Source organism: Eschrichtius robustus, chromosome 10 (genome assembly GCF_028021215.1).
Source record: "Eschrichtius robustus isolate mEscRob2 chromosome 10, mEscRob2.pri, whole genome shotgun sequence".
In the NCBI taxonomy this organism is placed as follows: domain Eukaryota; kingdom Metazoa; phylum Chordata; class Mammalia; order Artiodactyla; family Eschrichtiidae; genus Eschrichtius; species Eschrichtius robustus.
In genome coordinates this window covers 32,261,671-32,282,310 of record NC_090833.1, presented here as the reverse complement: position 1 = coordinate 32,282,310, position 20,640 = coordinate 32,261,671, and the positions used below count along the sequence as shown (strand labels likewise).

The 20,640-nt window shown below is 39.5% G+C and overlaps 1 protein-coding gene across 7 annotated transcripts in view; it reads left to right on the top strand.

Moving 5' to 3' along the window:
- The first annotated feature begins 15,262 nt into the window (after positions 1 to 15,262).
- STX17 (syntaxin 17) overlaps positions 15,263 to 20,640 on the top strand; it is a 101,619-nt gene continuing 96,241 nt past the window's right edge. For 2 of the 7 annotated variants that reach the window (XM_068552546.1, XM_068552540.1), the window contains exon 1: positions 15,263 to 15,306. The gene's annotated coding sequence lies outside the window, so the exon portion shown is untranslated. The other 5 variants (XM_068552545.1, XM_068552541.1, XM_068552542.1 and 2 more) reach the window with 5 other exon arrangements.

Here is a 20,640-nt window from a genome sequence, read left to right as displayed (position 1 = left end):
CCCTACCATTTACAGGCCGTCTTGCCTTGAGCAAATTACCTAACTTCTCTGTTCTTCATTTTCCTTATTTTAAAATTGGAGGGATAATAGTTGTTACTCTATAAGGTTGTTGAGAGGATTGAAATGAGTGTGTAGAGAGTTTAGCACAATGCTTGGCATATAGTAATATCTCAATAAATTTTAAAATAATCAAGAAAATACTGATACTGGGCTATCAATGCTATGATTGTTTTGTAGGAACCAGCAGGCGAGGCCACACTCCTTTGCGTAGGCTGGAGTCTCTTCTGGAAAGGTAAAATTCCTACTGGCACTCATCCCAAGAAGATGTGGATTCCAGGAGCAGATGATGGAATGAGAAATCAAAGATAGGTAACATGAGAAATGGGTCAGAAATGAGTGAGACAAAAGCATTTACAGTGAAGTCCCAGATCTTCTGGGGGAAATGGAGAAACAGTCTCTGAAATTAATAGTGGGGCTTCTGACCAGAAATAAGACCCCCAAAAACAAGAAATGAAGGCTGCTCAAGCTCTGGTCAAGGAAGATGCTTCAAGATGATAAGAAACTTATGTATGAGATAAAGGGGAGTTGGGATCTGCACCCATCTTGGGGTACCCGCTCACGACTTATGAGGAACACACTGAAGAGGATACTTTTTCTGTCAGTATTGCTGTATAACAAACCACCCCAAAACTCAGTGTCATAAAACAATAATTGTATTATACTCTTGGTTTCTGTGGGTCAGGAATTTTGATACAGCACAGCAGGGCTGGCTTGTTTCTGGTCTCTGATGTGTGGGGTCTCATCTAGCAAGGCTTGAATGCTGAGGTGACTTGATAGCTGGGGTTTGGGATCATCTAGAGGTGTCTTCAAAGTTGATGTTGGCTGTGGCTGGGACCTCAGGTGGGTTGATGGCTGGAAAAAGTACAAATGATCTCTCCATGTGGTGTCTCAGCGTGAGATAGTTTGGGCTTCCTCACAGCTTGGTGGTTGGGTTCTAAAAGTGAGTCTCCCAAGAGACCTGGGCAGAGACATGATTCCTTTTTATAATCTAACCTTGGAAGTCACATAGTGTCCCTTCTTTCAACCACAAATCCACCGTTTCTAGGGAAGGGAACATAGATTCCACTTCTCTATGGGAGGACTGTCAAAGTCACATTGTAAATAAGAGTATGTGGAATGGGAGTTATTCTTTAAAATATAATCTGCCACAGATGAATGACACTACCAAACTGCTGTCTTGCCTGGGTTTTGGGGGGATTCTTTTAACATCCCTCCACACCTGGGACTCAAAAGTTAAATGAGCAAAGCTCTATTTGACAGTCCGATAGGACAACATTCCTTTAAAAGTTAGAATTGGAAAAGTTGGCTGCATGATATGTCATCAGCTGGAAGGAAAAACCACTTTCAACACAGTCAATGGAAGAACAGGGACAAAGATAATTATGGAAAAGTAGGACCAACAGAAGCAAATCCTGCCTGGAGAAGCAATGGAGAACAAGAGTAGCAGGATGAAGAATGGGGAGAAACAGCAGACAATGAAGAAGATAAAATGAAAGAATAGTTTCTGTGAAACAAATAAACCTTGGGCAAATTTAGCCAATCTTGACTTACAAAGAGTATAAGTTAAATGCCCCCTCCCATTGTAAATTAGGGGGGACATTAACTGAGAGAAATTATTTGTTGTTAATGTGTATTAACACTAAGTATTCTGTCATATTCAAGAGTGACAGCTCAAATGGGGACCATACTTCTAAGAGATGGTGACATCTCAGAACTACATAGTAATTTACTACTATTGCTTCTTATAAATTTGTTCTAACAGGTATACTACATTCATTTCTTAAATGATTATATGATACTAAATTAGGGATTTTTCAATGTTATATCTTTTATTTATTATGTTAAGCATCCAGTATCCTAATTTGTGTTATCTCTGAGTCTAGGTTATACTTCTGGAGTTTGTCAAACTATTTAGGCATCACTACCTAGAACATTTTAGCACCAGGTGGCAGCAAAATCTGAGAGCTGAGATAAAATTCTTGGCAGGAAAGTAAACAATTAAGAATTTGCCTCAAACCTCAGGATGGTTAATAAGGAGTAACAAATGCATAACTTCCCCACTCCCCTTGCTTCTGTTTAGAGCTCCTTCTCTCTCTCTCTCTCTCTCTCTCATTTTAGTGAGTGATTATCCAAATTGTGCACACACCTTCCCCCTGCCCCCCATACACTCACGTATACTCTCGAACATACAGAGAAAAGAGCCAGTCAGCCAGCTGAGTGGACTGTGCTGGAAATTAGATTCAGAAGGGCAAGAAGTAGGATAGCCCAGAGCATAGAAAGCCAGCAGAATAAACCAAATTGGAATCTGTTAGGAAAATCCAGGGTCTAAAGGAACAGAGACTAAGCTCAAACACCAATTCCAAGTGGCCAGAAGCAGAACCAAAGTCAGGTAGCTGAATAAAACAAAGAGGAGATGTAAAGCAAGAGCAGGTAAGACAGATAACAGTAATTGATCTTTAGAGGTCAGTAAGGGCAAGTGCTTGGTTATTTTGAGCTAACCTAAAGAGATAGGGAAGAAACTAGAGTCATTCTCTCTTCTTAAATGTATCCAAGTGTTAATGACATCAACTCTACAAGATTCTCCATTCTCTATGGACTGGCCAAAGAACAGAATTCTGGGATCTTTTTTTCGGTTTTACCCTGTACTTGCTGGATGATCCCCACTGGCTGTTTCCAAGCTTGAGGTGACTCCTTCATCAGATGAGAGTTAGTGCTAATCTAGTCTTGCCAGAAGAGATGGTAGTGATTTGGGATGGCAGCTCAAATTTGCTCTTATTTAAGAAGCACTGCCTTAGTCACTTCAGATTTTTTTCTGGCTAGGGCCTGGTACTTAAACTGCCAAACCAGATAGAAATGCATACTTCTTTTTTTTTTTTTAATGCATACTTCTTAAACACAAATACAAAATCATTTTAAAGTCCATTAAACAGATTTTTTAGTTGGAGAGTAACTCAAAATTGTCAAGCAACTTGCAGGTGCTTTCTTAATCATGATAAAGTTCCAAGTTGTATTTTTCAATAGTTATATTTTGCCAGTGTTTTTAAAAAATGGGTGTTAGGGCTTTTAGGCATTTTTGATCCTTTTTCCTACTTGTTGAAAAGGCCCACAGTTCAGTCCTTGGAACATGTATCAAACTCTCATCAACATTCATCAAATTCTCATCATCGTCTGAAGAATCTCTAAAAGGTTTGGAAGGGACTCTGTTGTAATCTTTCTTTATTTCTGAAGCTTCCCACACAATTGCATGGCTGTAAAAATGGATTTTCACATCATATGTCTAAAGGAAAAAACAAGTGTCTTTGTTCCATGGTGCATTTCAGAAGATTAACAGGTGTTAACAGATGGGAGGATTCCAGCTTTTGCTCTTAAGAATAAAAGATCTATCGTGGTCAGTAATTGCCTCTTAAGAAGTAGCCGTGTTCATTTCTGGCCTAGCAAACCAAGAGGTGGACTGTCTTTATAGAGCAGGTGTTTGTGGACAACTAGCAACAAGTAGGAATCAAAGTGCCCCATGGTGAAGAGTTGCTAGGTGCCTGGGGAAGCCTTAAAGTGGCAGTACCTCTATGTTCCAGGGTTATACCTTGGGAACCTGATTTTGTAGCATGGTGACAGAGGATTTCTCTCTCTCTCTCTCTCTCTCTCTCTCTCTCTCAGGTGAACACTTACTAACAAACTCTGAAATATAAACCAGGAAGCTTGTTTATTAACTTATAACTAGGAACTTGGATCCTCTGATTTCTAACTGTGATCTACAGACAGATCTACACAGAAAGCCAAATTATTATCAAAAGTCTGCTGCACATAAGCATAGATTCAGCATTAGGTGAATTAGCACATGATTCAAATGTTTAATAGCATTAACTTTGATAAAGCCCAATGTACTTGTCCCCACAAGGAACAAGACACATCAAATCCTTCACTTGTTTCTTTACCTTAATTTGATCTAATAACTTTTCTAGTTCTGACATTTTATATTCAATTTCAGCTTGATTTCCATTTTCTTCTGGTGCAAATGGAAGCATAATAGGAAATGAAAAGAGTCAAGACCAACCACATTAGTAGAGAACTGTGGCTTGAGATATATGAGGAGGAAGAAAGAGTGCTCTAAATACTCTGCGTGACTTCAAATCTCTAGACCGAGATAAATTCTATTCCATAATGTACAAGAAACACAGACAATGTTTATCATCCTCTGAGGTGTCATAGAGATGAGAAGAGGTGCTTGAACACTAGAAATAATCATGTATTTTGACTTTCTAAATAGAGAAATTATTTGAGCCTTCAAAGACAGGAAAAGAAAGTCTAACGAAAACCTCTGGAAAAATTCAGGCTGATTATTGAGCGTAGAAAAGAATGCAGTGATCACCAGGAAGTAAAATGAGTTCACTACAAATGCATCAGTCCTTCATCATTTACGTTCTAGGCTGCGTTATTAGTAGACACATTTATGCATTGGTTTATCAGCTTTAAGATAAACCCAAATTTAGATCATAAAGTCAGCTGGATGGTATTTAATTTTCTTTCTAAGTTCCAAATCAGTTCATGTAGCAGCAGTTATTCCTTCATCAGAAGTCTGGGTAAAACTCAGTAGTGAGTCCATCCTGACCATGCACCCAGTCTACCTCCTGCAGTCACCCTGAAGGTAATGTTTTAGTTCTAATAATATTGCCTGCATTTGGAACGTATCTAATTCCACTTTCAGAATTCTCTTCTGAAGTTTACTTTCTGTCTTTACAGGTAGAAAGGCATTGCCCTTTGGAGAATGGGTTTTTAACTTTTTCAGAAATAATCGAGTCTATTAGAAACAAAAAAGGATGACCCTTGATCACCTAGTCAATTGAATGAGGGGGTAGGGAAGTGAGGAAGGCAGAGATTAAGGGTCTACACATAAACCAAGGAAACTGATTTAGTTAGGGGTCTTGTAAATTGTCTCTGAAAGCAATCTCTAAACAGGGATTTTTTTAATGGAGGAAAATGTCCTTAATACTTTCAAATTTTTAAGGATTGTCTTGCTTTTGAACGTTTAAAAATGCAAGTTTAGGGCTTCCCTGGTGGCGCAGTGGTTAAGAGTCCACCTGCCAATGCAGAGGACACGGGTTCGAGCCCTGGTCCGGGAAGATCCCACAAGCCACGGAGCAACAAAGCCCGTGCGCCACAACTACTGAGCCTGTGCTCTAGAGCCTGTGAGCCACAACTACTGAGCCCGCGTGCCACAACTACTGAAGCCCGCGTGCCTAGAGCCCGTGCTCCACAGCAAGAGAAGCCACCACGAGAGGCCCGCGCACCGCAACTTTGTTGTGTGCCTCAGGTGGTTTTCTTATTCTTCCTCTGATCTCACTCTCAGTGACAAATAGCTTTAAGAAGGCTTGCGGCTGCGGGAACTTAGTTGTGAAATGAGAAGACTAATCAGATCACAAAGGTGATGAGACACACATGTCATTGAAAACAAATATTATCAAATGCCACATTCCAGGGCATGTGCTGGGAACACACAATAAATGACACAAGGTGCCTGCCCTCAATAAGTTTCTGCTCTAGTTGTAAAGACAGATATGTGAACGACTATACTGCAGAGTAAAATTAAATCAAGGTACTGTGGGAACAGGTGGAGGGGAATAAGGGAAGGTTTCTCTGGAGAGAAGAGATTTGAGGTGTGCCTTCAGGGAGAAGTAAAATTTTGATCAATGGAAAGGAAGCAGAAAACATTCCAAAGAAAAGAACGGCTTGAGCAAAGGCATAGAAGAAAGAAAGTGGATGGGATATTAGGAAATTAGAGGAACCTTGTGGAGCTTCAGAAAATGGTGGGCTATGAAGTTGGAAATTTAAATTAAAACTTGGAGAGCCTCAGAAGCCCCCACAAGAAATCATAAGTGGCGTAAGATTGTATGATGCGTGTCTGAGAAGGAGGGGGCCACAACAAAGGTTTAAAAGTAACTAGTGCCGTGACCAGATCTGAAACAAATAGGAACATGATCAACATGAACTTTGGTAAATACATTTGAGGTAGTTACTCATCCTACCTTCAGGCAACCTTCTCTGCTTATCTGCCCCTGGGACCTGCACTCTGGGGACCTAAACACACACTTGTTTCATTCTTTGTGCCTTTTACATATGTTCTCTCTGTTCAGAATGCTCTGTCCTCCCTTCTTTAATAATTCCTATGTATTGACCAAACTCTGAAGTCACCTTCTCTGTGCTTCTTTCTATAGCACTTGTGTAGGGATAGCTTAAAAGGGCTGGTTAACTGTATTGTATTCATTGACATGTCTGTCTTTCCCTCCAGAAGGTGAGATCCTAGAAGACAGAAATGAGATCTTTTTAAACTTTCAATCACCAGGACTCAGCACAGTGGCTGGCATATTGACTGTGCAGACTGACTGATTGAATGAATGCGAAAGCACTCACCAGATGTTAGAAAGATTCAAACTTAAAATTTATGTCCTGTAATGTTTAAGTACAGGGATTCAGGAACATTTTTTCCATATTTAAAACCCTTTGCTCAGGCTTGAAACATTTATCCTCTGAAGCATTCATTTATATAAGCAAAGTGACAGTTACTGAACCTATCAGTTTATTTCCATGGAGCAAGCAATATTTCTTTCTTTAGTAATAATCTGCCAAAGAAATATTACAGTTAATGTGTCTTTGGCTAGAGGAAATATAAATACCATTCAAAAATCTCCTGTAATCCATTGAGGCCTACAAAAGGGAAAAAATCCCCTAAAGGGTGTGACAATGACATTTGGGCACTTGCTGGGCTGAGAAGAGGGAGGGTGGAACTCTGTGAATTTTGTTGATTTCCAATCCCTTAAATGTATTTCTGCTAGTTGGAGGATTAAAAGGTTTACTGGTGAGAGTGTCAGTTATGAAAGGATTGAGGATAGATTCTATAATCCTGTAAAAGAGAGCCTCGGCAGGTTCTCCAACAGGAATCTAGAAATATTTGGTATCTTGGAAATCATTTTGCGCTATTGTTATATTCTCTTAGTTCTTCTATGACAATCCTGCTGCCCCTGGAAGAAATGGCAACTTTCATGAACTTAATTTTTGTTGCTCTCATATTCTATTTGCAAAGCACTTTATTTTTCCCTGCAGTTCTATCAGGCTTTGCCTCATGTATTTTGGTGCTCTGTTGTTAGGTGCGTACACATTAAGGATTGTTACATCTTCTTGGAGAATTAACCCCTTTATCATTAGGCAAAGTGTCCCTCTTTATTCTTGATAATTTTCCTTGTTCTCAAGTCTGCTTTGTCTGAAATTAATATAGCTAATCCTTTTTTTTGAAGATTTATTTATTATTAATTTATTTATTTTGTTTATTTATTTTTGGCTGCGTCTGGTCTTAGTTGCAGCACGCAGGACCTTTGTTGTGGTGCATGGGCTTCTCTCTAGTTGTGGTGTGTGGATTTTCTCTTCTCTAGTTGTGGTGTGCAGGCTCCAGAGTGCGTGGGCTCTGCAGTTTGCGGCACTCGGGCTCTAGTCGAGGCGCGCAAGCTCGGTAGTTGCGGCACTCAGGCTTAGTTGCCCCAGCATGTGGGATCTTAGTTCCCTGACCAGGGATCGAACCCACGTCCCCTGCATTGTAGGGCAGATTCTTTACCACTGGACCACCAAGGAAGTCTCTATATAGCTACTCTTGATTAGCATTAGCATGGTATATCTTTCTCCATTCCTTTACTTTTAACCTTTCTGTGTCTTTATATTTAAGGTGGGTTTCTTGCAGAAAACATATAGCTGGGTCATGTTTTTTTGTTCACTCAGACAATCATGCTGACAAAAAAAATTGATGTATTCAGAGCATTCATATTTAAAGTGGTTATTAATATAGTTGGTTTAATATTTACCATGTTTATAACTCTTTTCTGTTTGTACTTGTTCTTTGTTTCTCTCCTGCCCCCTTTTTGTACTCTCTGGTATATCAATTATACTTCTTTTTAAACTTTTTTTTAGTAATTTCTCTAGCGTTTATAATATATATTTCAACTAATCTAAGTCCCCTTTCATATTACACTTACCACTTTATGGGTAGTTCAGTTACGTTAAACAGAGTTTTCCCAATTCCTCCCTCCTATTCCTTAAAATATTGCTACCATTTATTTTACCCAATGTATTGTTACTATTATTACTTTGAATAGTTATCTATTAGACCAAGTAAGAAGAAGAAAAACAAAATATTTTATTTTAAATTTATTTATTCCTCTTCTGGGCTCATCCTTCCTTTACATATCCAGATTTGTAATCTATTACATTTTCTTCCTCCCTGGAAGAATTTCTTTTAACATTTCTTGCAGAGCAGGTCTGCAGGAAATGAATTCTTTCACTTTTTTTTTGGTCATCTGAGAAAGTCTTTATTTGTCCTTCACTTGTAAAGGATAAATTTGCCAGATATCAAGTTCTAGGTTTGTGTTTTGTTGGATTTTTTTTTTCCCAACACTTTAAATATTTCACTCTACTCTTTTCTTGCTTGCATGGTTTCTGATGAGAATTCACATGTAATTCTCATCTGTGTTCCTCTATACGTAAGATGTTCTTTCCCTCTGACTTCTTTCAAGATTTTCCCATTGTCTTTGTTTTTTTGAGTTTGAATATGACATACCTAGGTGTAGATTTTTTTGGCATTTATCTTGCTTGGTTTTCTGTGAGCTTCCTGCATCTGTGGTTTGGTTTCTGTCATTAATTTTGGAAAATTCTCATCCATTTTTACTTCAAATATTTCTTCTGTTCCATTTTCTTTCTCCTCTCCTAGTATGCCAATTATGTATACGTTACATCTTTTGAAATTGTCCCACAGTTCTTAGGTGTTCTGTTCTTTTTTTTTTCCTTTGCATTTTAGTTTGGGGAGTTTCTATTGCTATATCTTCACACTCACTGATTTATTCCGTGGGACCATGTCCAGTCTACTGAAAAGCCCATCAAAGGTGTTCTTCATCTTCATTAGAGTGTTTCTCATTCTCGGCATTTCCTTTTGATTCTTTCTTAGAGTTTCCATCTCTCTCCTTCTATTACCCATCTGTTCTTGTATGTTGTCAATTTTTTCCATTAGACTCCTTACCATATTAATCACAGTTATTTTATTTTATTTTTTTTTTAAGAATTTTGATAGGAACTTTATAAATTTATTTATTTATTTATTTTTGCTGTGGTGGGTCTTCGTTTCTGTGCGAGGGCTTTCTCTAGTTGCGGCGAGTGGGGGCCACTCTTCATCACAGTGCGCGGGCCTCTCACTATCGTGGCCTCTCTTGTTGCGGAGCACAGGCTCCAGACGCGCAGGCTCAGTAGTTGTGGCTCACGGGCCCAGTTGCTCCGCGGCATGTGGGATCTTCCCAGCCAGGGCTTGAACCCGTATCCCCTGCATTGGTAGGCAGATTATCAACCACTGTGCCACCAGGGAAGCCCAATCACAGTTATTTTAAATTCCCTAATAATTACAAAAATCTATGTCATATCTGAGTCTGATTCTGATCCTTGCTTTGTTTCTTTAGACAGTGCCTTTTCTTGTCTGTTAATAGGCCTTGTAATTTTTTGGTGAAAGCCAAACATGTTGTATCAGGTAGTGGGAACTGAGGTGAACAGGCTTTTGGTGTGAGGTTTTACATTAATCTGGCTAGGAGCTGGGCTGTGTTTAATGTTTGCAGTAGGTATAAGAGGCTTCAATTTCCTCTAGCATCCTTGTTGTGTGGATTCTCCTAAAAACTCCTTATATAGAGACTGCACCTTGCAGTTCTTTCAGTTCTAATCCGCTGTGATTATTCTGAAGACCTGTAGATATGGTGCTAAGGTGTAGGGGGAGCAGAAGCATTCGATAATTATGATTTACCTATGATTAATTTTCAGTCTTTCAGTGGTCTCGTGTCTTTGGGCTTTGACCTTCACAAGTGTTTCTCAGCCACTTCCCTGCCTTAGGAGAGACAGGAAGTCTAGAAGGGGCTGGAGTTGGGTAATGCAACCTTCTCTCAGCACCTCCACTCCCCCCACCATCATTCGTCTCTGGCTATGTAGGCCTTTGCTATAGAGAAGGCTCCATATATTTCAACATAGTTTATTTTCTCCTCCTCTGCCAGAAACATGAGTTTTTTTTCTTGGCTCTTCACCATGAGAACCTGGTGAGCTTCCTGGAGGTAAAGCTCATGAATGTAGGCAGTTCCCCGCCTAAGACTGCAGGCCCCAAGAGTTTCTCACTCTCACACTAGTCAACACTCCACCTCCAAGGATTTGTCAAAGTTATCATGTAAATGTTTCCACCAGCCTAAGACTCCAGGGACTTCAGTTTCAGATAAGCTAATGTTAGTTGTGATTCTCTGTATTTGCCTGTCTCTCCAGATTTTGGGGAGAGGGGCAGTTTGCCCTGAACCTCAGTTCTTTTATGAGTCAAAGAAAGGTAATTTACTTTAAGTTTGTTCATCTTTTTTCTTGTTGTATGGATGGGGGTGATGACCTTCAAGTTCTTTACAAGTCAGAGCTGAAACTGGAAGCCCTCAGAACTCTGTAAAAACAAATTTAAATAGTGCTTTGTCATTTATCCAATTATTCATTTATTACAGGTACAAGGTATTGAACTAGAATCTATAGGTGGATACTGAGATAAGCAAACATGGAGCCGGTCCTCAGGAAGCTTATATTCTTACGTGGGATGGTACAAGACAGCTTCTCAACCCCTGTGCTTGACTGTGTCATAGGTGTGTGGAAGCATTAACTTTCCCAGCTCCCAGTGCAACTGAGCCAGTGGCAGAGGCTGAGAGCAGCTTTCTTTCTCAGTTTTGCTTTATAAATATCATTTTCTATTTGTGTCATGACAGGGAAAAGGGTGAAAAACACTGGAGGTGGCAACAAAACACACACCAAATTTCTATAATAAAATGCAGACAGTGATGCGTCAAAAAAAGATCGGATTATTAAGGTGGGTGTTTAGAGGAGGGAGGCCTTAAATCTAGAAATTCTAGAAAAATTACGAGAGGTCACATTTGGAGTGAACATGGGAAGATGAGTAGGATTTGAATGTGCAGAGAGGGAGGGGCAATCGATGGAGAATATTCCAGGTGTAAGGCACAGGTAGGATTGGGAAAAGGATTGGGATTAAGAATACTGAGTTCGATTTGGTTAGAGCAGAGGATGAGTGAAGAGGAATAATGGGAGCTAAAGTCAGAAAGCAAGGTTGGGTGCATGTGGAATATCTATCAACTTGCACATTTGTATATTTATCATGTGATATTAATTGATATTCATGACAATAACTAAGGTACTACAAAATTCAAGGTGCCTTGTAAATTGCCAAAGTTTAAACAATATTTAGTAAGATTCTAATGCTAAGTACGTTTACTGTGTTTTAGTTGCAAGCATAGTATAAAGTTGCATCTTTTGAAGGTGAGTTGGATGGTAAGGGGTGTGGGTATGAATTAAAGTCATTGATAAAGCGAAAATTACCATGTTAAAACTACTCTTGAAAATTGCTTAAATTGCCCATAAGGTCTTTTAAGCATGGTTTTATAAATACTACCTTGTGCAATAATTGTTGGGAGCACTAAGTTCTGAGAATTATTAAGATAATTAAAAGAACAAAAAGGTGGGGAAGGAGTCTTTAGAGAGATGTCTGGGCATTTAAGCTATTCTACATATTAAACGGTTATCAAATTCCTAAGTAGTGAATGGTTGATAAGCAGAGAATTTTAGTGTTACTGTTTGCCTGCAGAGTTCACTGCTTTTGGTTTGATGTAAGGTCTCTATAATCTTAATATGTATGAACAGATTGTTTGGTAATGGTGTGTGTGTGTGTGGTGGCAGGAGCCCCTAAAGCAGAAAGTGGAAAGGTTGAAGTACTAAAGCCAGGGAACACTATGTGTAAGTTTAAAATGATATCATAAGATAATAGAAACAAATGGAATTTTGTGTTGATAACAGAACTCTCTTGATTGAAAGTAGAAGTTCACTTGAGCTAGTTTAAGCAATTAAAGAAAATGCAGGGTGAGAGCTGGGGTAGGGTGGGGGATTAGGAGGCTTTGGGGTTTAACCAGACCTAAGTGGTTAAAGCTAAGCCACTTTGGGGTAAAGCTAAGCCACTTTGGGGTTAAGCTAAGCCTCAGGAATGAGCTGGAACCAGGAATTTGAATGTGCTGCAAACTCTGTTTCTTTTTTGTGCATCTAATCATTCTCACCTACCTCTCTTTCTGTCTCTTTCATGGCTTTTCATTTTATATTCTAAAGGTTGAAGGTCTCTCACAAGGGTAGGGATTACTGCTGCTATTTCACCACTATTTCAGAGACAGGTAATAGAGAGAAATGCTATTAAGGAAGTATATATTCCTTGTCTACTAAGAGGTTTTATTTGTTTTAAATCAAGAATTACTAGCTCTTTATTTTCCTTTTTTATTGTGGTGTAACTCACACAAAGTATATACACAAATCTTAGGTGTACAGCTTGATGAATTTTCACATATGTAATCACAACGGTTCAATACACAGAAACTTTCCAGCACCCCAGAAAACTACTTATGCTCTCTCCCAGTTAATCCCACATTAAAGGTAACCACTATTATCACTTTATTTTTAACCTTTCTTCATCTCAGTTCACAAGATTGTTGGAATGTTAGAATGCACAAAGGTAGAATGCATTCAGAACTGCAGTAGATATTTCAATAGTTCATATGCTAGAGAAAGAACTTAGTGAAGGTAGTGGCTTTAAATATTTTTTGAACATGACCTACAGTAAAAAAAAACAAACAAAAAAACCCCCCACATTTTTTAACAACATGGCCTAGGATATACATACAATCATCTCTCCACAATTTTAAGTGGGATCACCAGCAGCAAGGCTTCCTCTGATTCACCAGTCTATGGAGTCAAAAATACAGCCACCAGGAGCTCTGCTGTGAGCATCTCCTCCATTCAAGAAACAAGCCATATTAAAGCTAGAATCCTAGTCCCAATCTCAGATTCCTGGAACAGGTATCTTATTGTTCCAGCTTGGGTCAGGGGTCTGCTCCTGGACCAATTCACTATGGTCAGGAGCATGGGTTCATGCCTGTATAAAATGGCTGCCAGAGGCTCATAACTCATAGCCTGCAGATCTGGTAGGGAGAAGCAGTTCCCAGAAGAGGAATGGACTAGGAAGATAACCTAGGAGGTCTATATTATTGTGCCAAATCTGAATTTGATTCTCAGGTTCTCCATATACTTGCTCTATAATACTGGAAAAATTATGTCTTAATTCATAGAGTGAATATACATTGTTTCCTTAGCCTGTTCCAAGAATGTGCTACTTTCTAAGCAAATGATAATATACACCTTTCCTCAAGAAACAGCCTTATTCAGGTATAACTGACATACCATAAACAATATCCATATTTAAAGTGTATTTAAAGTGTATAATTTGGTAAGTTTTAACATATATATACACCCATGCAACCAGTACCACAAGCAAGATAATGAACATATCCATTATCCCCAGAGTTTCCTCGTGCCTCTTGGAAATCCCTCCCTTCACCCCTACTCCATTTAGCTATTATTCTTAATTCTTCAAATAGCTCCCATAATTCCTTACAAACACAAATTAGATTCTGCTCTTTGAAAGTGATCTTTTCTCCCATTACAATTTTTAATAGGTGCTCGCTGTTTAGGAAAGCTATTGCTCTAGCCATTTTACTGAACGTGTTTCAATTCATTCCTTGGGTTTTCCAAGTAAGCAATCATAATACCTAAAAAGAATATTTTTCTTTTTCTCCATTTATTTATTTATTACTGTTTGTTTTGTTTGGCCTTCCTGGTTCAGTTAGGACCTCAGGAAAATGTTGGCTAGTAGCAGCAGGCCTGCTCCTAACAACTTCAGTGCCCAGGCAAGACTACAAAAAGAGGTCCACACACCATATATCTAAATATTTAAAGATTATAAATCAAGCTAACAAACTGTTAGATTTAAAAGTTATATTTAGCTACCTTGACACACCTAACTTATAGCAAACATACATATAATAACCTAGAAGTCTAGGTTCAAGTTTAGAATCCTTGAGTGTCACATCTCCCTAGTGTACTTGAGGTAGATTTTTCAGAGCTTAACTTGAATGACCTTTACTTCAAAAGCTCTTGTCTTGCATAAAAAAAATTTTCCCATGGTATTGGCTAATACTTTAATTTTTCTCCTTAGAATTAAAATCTTAAAAACACCTCCTTCCTAGAGTAAAAGAAATCAGCATTCATTATACCCACAAAGAAAATCCAAAATGCTTAGCAGATTTTATGCTTTATTTTAGAAATTACCTTTCAAGGCAATTCTTACAGACCCCTAATATTCATTGGTCCACAATTTCTACCCCTACTCCCACTCCACTGGAAGACCCTAAGAGCTGAGTTTCCTTAGCTATGGCTTGAACATCCTTATGACTTCTAAGGATAGTATCATCAGTGGATACGTTCTGAGCAAGTCATCTGAATATTCACAAACGCATATTAAAAAGGCTGGATCTGGAAGTCAGGCCATCCAGGGAGGAGGACTTGTGACCTGGACAGGGCTTCAAAGCCAACCAACTGCTTGTTCATTGGTATCAGCTGGTATAGCTGGAAGAACTTGAAAAGGGAATTAGGAAACCCAGTTGAAGTTCCAACTGTGTCACTACATGGCTGAACTGCTAGTGAGTCACTAGAACTCTTTGTTGAGCCTTAGCGTCATTATCTATAAAATTGGGAAAAGGACACTGGCACTGGGTTGACACTGGTTCAACCCGTTTTTGGGAAAAAGCACAACTTGTCTGAGTTTCAGTTTCTGTGCCTGTTACAGTTAAGGCTTGTGCCGTCTACCTCAGACGGGGGTGTAGATGGAGAAGGCACAACCTCTGTGAGCTTCAGTTTCTACCAGTGTAAAGAGGTAAGAACACCCGGCCAGCCCACCAATAAAATTCCTAGAAGAACAGAGGAAAATGGACAGAAAAAAGTTGCAAAATGTAGAGGGCTATACAGATGTGAATTGTCTCACACTTAAAACACAACGAACAGACAGACTCAAAGAGCATCTGTGCGTCTCCTTCCTCTTGGCTCCCTTGTTACAACCCCACAACATAAATCAAGACCACTTAGTAAGACTGTCCAGAGCGGCAACCGTGTCTGTACACACAGGGGCGCCAGCCACACCCCTCGAGGCCGGGACTGGGCGGGAGGGGGCGTGGCGCAGCCCAGCCCGCCTATCGCGACGCCCTGTCCCGTCGCGCCCGCGCCTGCGCCTGCGCCGTGCGTACCCACCGGCCTCGAACGCCCCGGCGGGAGGTAAGGGGGATAGCGATAGGCCCCCTGGGGGCGTAAGGCCCTGGCCCGCGTCGTGGGCCTGGTGCCAGCCCAGCGCGCGGGAGGGGCGCCCCGCAGGAAGCAGGGCATCAGGTTGGAAGTGCGAAAGCTGTGGGAGCTCCTCTCGGCTTGAAGAAGTGGTGGTTTCGGTTTTGGAGGTGCTTTCGAAGCGGGTATAGGGAGGCGGCCGACCGGGCGAGCTTGACGGCCTCCCGGGGTCTCGGGGTGGAAAAGTTTACTTCGTCTGCCCTGCGTGTGACGCACTGTGGGTCCTAGGTCATCAGGGTCGCCGGCGTCTCGGTCCGGAGAGGGGCCCGCGCACCCATTCGGGGGCGGGGGTGGGGGGAGGCGGCGTTTGGTTTATGTGGCCCAGGTGCGCGGTGGGTGACGCTGCGAGGAATGACTCGAGGCTCGAGGGTGTTGAGGGGAGGTCCTGGGGCGCGAGGGGGGAGCCTCCTGTCAGCCATACCGGGGAGGGTGGTTCGCAGAAGGCCCCACGTCTGTCTCCCCTTTTTACAATTCGGAATCGGAGGCTCAGAGAGCAGACCGTACGGTAGGTAGGTCCGAGGGCCTTGACTTTTCTTTCCAAATTCAGTACCCCTTCCCCCAATGAGAAACACGGGGCGACGTGCCTGAGGGAATTCGGTGCCCCAGGTGTGGGGAAATGTGGGAAGGTGTTCATAACTTTTTTGGAAAGGGGCGTTGCCAGTGATATTGGACTTTTCCTAAGAAATGGGGCTTTTCACTTACAAATAACTTTAAGTAATTTGGTTAACCTCCCAGTACTTTTTCCTTATTGGAAACGTGAGTAGTGTGGTACTCAGCTGGTAATAGTTGTAAGCACTAAAGGTAGTTTGTAAAGCACCTGGCCCCCGCCCCCGCCCACCCCAAGTGTTAGTGCAGTGAATATGATTGCAGTTCTTTGACCTCAAAATATTTGACCTGTCTTACGGGAAACATCAGTTTACACATTGTTTTAAGAGACTTTTTATTTTGAAATATTTTACAATTACAGAAAAGTTACAAAAGTAATACAGAGTTCTCTACAATTTCCTTTAATGTTAACATCTTACATAACTATAATACAATTATCAAAAGTAAGAAATTAACTTCAGTACAACGCTGTTAACTAAATCACCAACTTTCTTCAGATTTCATCATTTTTTATACTAAAGTCCTTTTTCTGTTCCACGATCCAATCTAAGATCCCACATTGCATTTAGTTGGCATGGCTCCTTAGTCTTCTCCAATCTGTGACAACGTCTAAGTCTTTTCCTGTCTTTCATGACCGTTACACTTTTGAAGAGTCCTGGTTAGTTATTTTGTAGAGTGTCCTTCAGTTGGGTTTTGTCTGATGTTTTCTCAAGATTAGATTAAGGTTGTGTACTTTTGTTGATACCACAGAAGTGTATATGCCCTTCTCAGTAGTTCATCATATGAGGGGTACATGATATGACACACTGCATTTGATATTGCTCTTGATCACTTGGTTAAGGTGGTATCTGCTGGGATTCTCTAATGTAAAGTAACTTTTTCCCTTTGTAATTAATCAGTATCTTGGGGGAGAACTACTTTTAAACAATGCAAATATCCTGTTTCTCCTCAAACTTTAATTTGTTGATTTTAGCATCCATTGATGATCTTGCCTTCAGTAATTATAACTGTAATGTTCTAATGGTGGTTTTCTGTTTCCCTCATTCCTTCGTTATTTATTTATTTATTTTTTTATTAATTTATTTTTATTTTTTTTGGCTGTGTTGGGTCTTCGTTTCTGTGCGAGGGCTTTCTCTAGTTGCGGCGAGTGGGGGCCACTCTTCATCGCGGTGCGCGGGCCTCTCACTGTCGCGGCGTCTCTTGTTGCGGAGCACAGGCTCCAGACGCGCCGGCTCCGTAGTTGTGGCTCACGGGCCTAGTTGCTCCGCGGCATGTGGGATCTTCCCAGACCAGGGCTCGAACCCGTGTCCCCTGCATTGGCAGGCAGATTCTCAACCACTGCGCCACCAGGGAAGCCCCTTCGTAATTTATTAATTGGAGTTTTTCTGTAAGGAAGAGCTGCATCTTCATCCCATTTATTTATTTATTGTTAATTTTTTGTATCTGTATGGACTCATTTATTTTTCTATTGATTATTTTCCTACACTTTCGTTATTTGTTTTATGTCTCAAATTGTTCCAGCTTCGTCCATTTCAAGTTTTTTCAAGTTGCTTCCTGTGCCCTTTTTATAGGCTCTCCTCCTTTTTTGAGAACTTCATTGCTTCTTGGCACCCTAAGATGCTCCAAGCTTCTCTTGTGTTTTCCCTGCACGGGAATCCACCATTTCCCCAAAGACCCCTGCCTTCTTTGTTTGGAGAGTAGTATTTAAACACCAAGGATCTAGGCGCTAGGTGTGCTCATTGCTACTGGGTTATCATCACTTCCAGTGCCTGGCAGAAGACATCTTAGAAGCGTGTGTGTGTGTGTGTGTGTGTGTGTATGTATGTATATATTTCTAGCTGTATATACAGTCGTCCCTTGGTATCCACAGAGAATGGTTCTAGGACCTGCAGTGGATAGCAAAATCCGAAGCCACTTAGGTCCCATAGTTGGCCCTTTGTATCTGCGGTTCCATATCCACGGATTCAACTAACTGTGGATCATGTAGTATTTATTGAAAAAATCGTATTTATTGAAAACAATCCACTGTAAATGGACCCTCGCAGTTCAAATCCATATTGTTCAAGGGTCAACTGCAAATCCATATATTTCATGGAGATACAGGCACACATATGTGTATATTCATGCATCTACCAAGATTTATATTTATTTTTGTGTTTATCTGTATATATATATATACACACACATGTATTTTAGATATATGTCTGTATATATATATTTTTTTTTTCTAAAGTTTATTCTGATACTTCTGTTTCTAATACAGTACCACAGGGTTCATTCTAGTCTTGCCTTTTACTTGTAACTTCTTTCTTCAACAGTGAGAAATCTGGCTTTTGTGTTCTACAAAATATTTCCTTATTTGTTCAGTCCTAGTATACACATAAAGTAATTTCAGGATTTCTAACCCATAGTCCTATGAGAAACAAATTTACTAACTAGAGTACAGTATAGTTGTGTGTAATTCTTTTTGTCTTTAGCCTTGTAGTATCCAGTTTAGTATCTAGGATCCTATATCTAGACACTAGTATCGAGTATCCAGCATCTATTTTCCAAAGTTACCTAGATTAGTTATTTTCTTCCCCTACTTCTTTCATTGTGGTTATGTTGTTCATTTGTAATACAGTTAATTTTATTTTTTATAGTTTGTATTTCATTTTGGGTTCCCCCACATCTCGTTGTTTTTGTTTTTTAATATACAAAAATTCACCTTTTGTGGTGTACAGTTCTGTGAATTTTGATAAATGCATATAATTGTTTATCCACCACCATTGTCATGATACAAACAATTCTGTCACCCCAAATATTCCATTACACTTGAAAAATAAAGTTGAAAGTAATACAACAACTTTACAGAAGTTTGAGAAATTAGGCATTTTTGTGTGTTTTCTCTTGTTTTTTCATAGGCATATTTTAAATACCTGTGATGTTAATGTAAATGTATTTTTTAATCCTATGTTTGAATTATATCAGAAATATTTCCCAGTTTTCTGACTTAAAAATCAAGAAATGCTGAAATACATTTTCAATTCATTATTTAATCACACTTTTAAACCACAATTTCTATATTGAATTAAGACCTTCCCTTAATAGCTTATAAACATTATTTGAGCTATTTTGTGATCAGAGGCACTGTTGGATGACTTTGTTTCAGTAACATCATACTTTATGCAACTATTTGAATGCTATGTTCCCTTCTTAGTTTTATATGGGTATTTTATTGTAACTTTATAGAAATGGAAATGGTGGAGAGAAAAAAAAATACTCTCTAGAAGGAGACCAAGAGTTGGAAAAGCCTCTTGGGCGGGTCTTGGGCCAGAATGTCTTCCCCGAGAGATGGCCCTTGTGAGGCAGCAGGTTATTCCTTGAGCACAAAAAGCTGAGGGGCAGAGTCATGCACTCTGACCTGGAAATATTACTTTTTGAATTCAAAAAAGAGAGCTATCATCATAGCATAGGGGAGCAGTGAAAACAAGCCAATAGTCAATAATTGGGGTTTGTCAAGTACACCGTAAACTGATTAGTGGAAGAGAAGGCAGAATCATTTGAGTTGTATCTCAAATGATACACAAAGTTGAGAGGCAGATGGGATATAAAAGAGCATCTAGACAGAGGGAGCACCTTGCAAAGCCAAAAGTAGAGATTGGGTGATGATATTTCAGTAGATTGGGTGGATTACTTACGAACATTTTATTTTCTTGTTCAGATAATAGGGAACTCTTAGAAGTCTTTATTCAGAGGAGGAGCATGTTGCCTTTGGTGTTTTAGATATATATTCATTGGTGGTAAACTATGGGGAAAAATTGGAGAGGGGAAAGAGTCTAAACGCAGGCCAAATAAGACACTTGTAATGTGCTATGCATATTGTGCTGTTTGACTAGAGTGATAGGATTAGACATAGTGTAGAAGAGACATGTGAAGAAGTGTTTTAGTTCCATTAGCATCTGTTGAATACCAGGTATGTCAAAAAACATTTTGATAGGAATAGTAATAGATATAAAGATAGCTTCTTATATAATCTGCATAGTGGAAGAAAACACAAGAGGCAATGTGATAAACTGGGAACATTAGTGTTAGGGAAATATTGATAATTTATGAGACTATTATATGTTAATATAATAAGAGAAAGACAGTCCCTGTAGCATGAGCAGGCAATTGATGAAAGAAGAAATGCAAATAGAGAATAAATCAATCTCATTAGTAATTTAAAGAATGCAAAATAAGACAATAATGAGATACCATTTTTGTCACCAGTTGAATGTCTTAAGAAGAATGATAATATCAGGTATTGGTTGGAGTACGGATAAATGGACATTTTAAAGTTTTTTAAATTGAAGTATAGTTGACATACAATACTGTATTTATTTCCAGTATACAGCATAATGATTTGACATTTTTATACATTATGAATTTATCACCATGATGTCTAGTAACCATCTATCATCCTACAAAGTCATTACAATATTATCGACTATATTCCCTATGCTGTACCTTACATCCCTGTGACTTGTTTATTTTATAACTGGAAATTTGCACTCCTTACTCCCCTTCACGCATTTCACTCACCAGGCTGCCTCCGTTCTGGTGACCACCAGATTATTCTCTGTATCTGTTTCTGTTCTGTTTTGTTTTTTAAATTCCACGTGTACATGAAATCATACGGCA